The sequence below is a fragment of the Anneissia japonica genome, unplaced genomic scaffold, assembly GCF_011630105.1.
Source record: "Anneissia japonica isolate Jap-2015-1 unplaced genomic scaffold, ASM1163010v1 scaffold20894_len2582_cov167, whole genome shotgun sequence".
In the NCBI taxonomy this organism is placed as follows: domain Eukaryota; kingdom Metazoa; phylum Echinodermata; class Crinoidea; order Comatulida; family Comatulidae; genus Anneissia; species Anneissia japonica.
Window position 1 is genome coordinate 34 of NW_022719956.1, and position 1,912 is coordinate 1,945.

General features: G+C 31.5%; 1 long non-coding RNA gene across 1 annotated transcript; it reads right to left on the reverse strand.

The window, feature by feature from the left end:
* Positions 1-479: 479 nt before the first annotated feature.
* Positions 480-1,704, reverse strand: LOC117111136. The gene is made up of 3 exons (XR_004445826.1): positions 1,626-1,704; positions 1,146-1,208; positions 480-536 (listed from the first exon to the last, which is right to left on the reverse strand). It is a non-coding gene; the product is annotated as an uncharacterized LOC117111136 (long non-coding RNA).
* Positions 1,705-1,912: the final 208 nt, after the last annotated feature.

Genomic DNA, 1,912 nt, shown 5'->3' on the forward strand with positions numbered 1-1,912 from the left:
AGTGTAAAATAAGAGCTATGAAATGGTATAAAAATATTAAAATCTGATATATCCTTATGCAGTTACAAGCGTTTAAAGAACAATATGTAAGAAATCCGCCTTTAAAGTTTATAATTTCAGGCATTTCTCATGCAGAAGCTATCATAAAATCCTTCAAAAGTGTTGTTTTAACATTGAAAGTGTGGAAAATAACAGCATAACATGATTTATACATATATATAGGTTATTTTAGTGCAATAAAATAGATTTTTTAAAATTTGACATTCCAGCATGTTTTGGCCATCTTCTCTGAAACACGATTTGCGATGAGTGACTGGTTGGGCTTGTCTTTGCCACATAATATATGGACTAGTTGTGTCAGAGGGGCGTGTCACTGAAAGGGTGGAGGGTGAGGGATGTCTATTTATGAACTGTCTTTCATGGCCTGCCTGTCACATCACATGGGAACAATTCACATCTTTTGATTATTTAAACAATAAAAACCAAACAAAATACCTTGAGAAACCCGGGCATCAGCCTTTCAATATCACCAACATCTAACAAAAGGATTTAAAAAAATGTGATTTAGACAAAAAAATATATAAATTAACTGAAAAAAACTATAATAGCAACATTTACATTTTAAAAATTAAAGCCTAATGTATTTTAACCTGGTATATCTTCCATAATAAGTAAATAAAATGAATGAATCAATCAATCAATCAATCAACAGATGGATGAATGATTGGATGCATGGATGAATAGAAGAATTAATTATTTATGGATGACTGAATGAATGAATAAATCAATGACTCAATGACAGAATGAAAGAATAAATGAAAATTTGGATGAATTGATGAATGAATGAATGGACGGACGGACGGACGGACGAACGAGCAAGCAAATGATGGATTGATGGATGAATGAATAAATGAAAATTTAGAAAAAATTAATGGATGAATGAATGAATTAGTGGATGAAAGAATGGATGCATAAATGAATGGAGGAATGAATAATAGAAAGAATGAATATAGGGCTCAAAAAAAGAAAAATTAATGTATGGATGAATAAATAAATAAATGAATGGTCGGATATATGTGAAAAAGAAGAGAAGAATGGAAGAAGAAAGAATGGGCAAATATAACCATTATCATCACTACTCATACCATTCATTAGATCAGAGAGGGGATCTCTAACATCAATAGCCAGAATCTTCCAGTCAGTTTCTCCTGCAGAAACACAATTTAAGTGCAAAAAAAATATATATTTAATTCATCAGTCAAGTAATTTACTTCGTATTATCAGAAAGATGATGATTACAACAGTTGTATGTATTGCCTCTAGCACAACACTTAAACATATATATGATGATTGCATTTACCCTACATCAATATTTCATACTGTACGAACCATTGTTGGTTCATTTCTGTAAGAATCAACAATGACATTTTGGCAAGACTTTATTTATATACCTTGAATGGCAAATTTTATTACAAATTTACAATACACTACACCATTGGATTGTGGCTATCATCAGTTTAGTCGACTGAGGTAGCTGCTCTCACTCTTGAATACCTTCCTAATCCTATCTAAAGCAAAAATCACTACAGAATTAAAATAAATATTATGAAAAGTCAGATGCATACCCTCGTCAATCAGGGCCATCGTTCCCAGTACTTTGACCTGAATGACCTCTCCTCTCTGAGCAATCTGAAATGAAAAATAACATTCACGTATAAACCTCCAGATAGTGTACTGTACAAATTTGCTTCTTAAGAAATTGCTGGAAATCAAAAATATAATCAACTAATGGAGTGTTTTTAAAGAGTATCGCAAAAATAATATTTTTGATTAAAAGAAAATACTTATGGTTTCGTTTGCCTTTAAGCCTGTTTTATACTAGGTGAATTTATTCGTGCGAACTGAAAGCGCG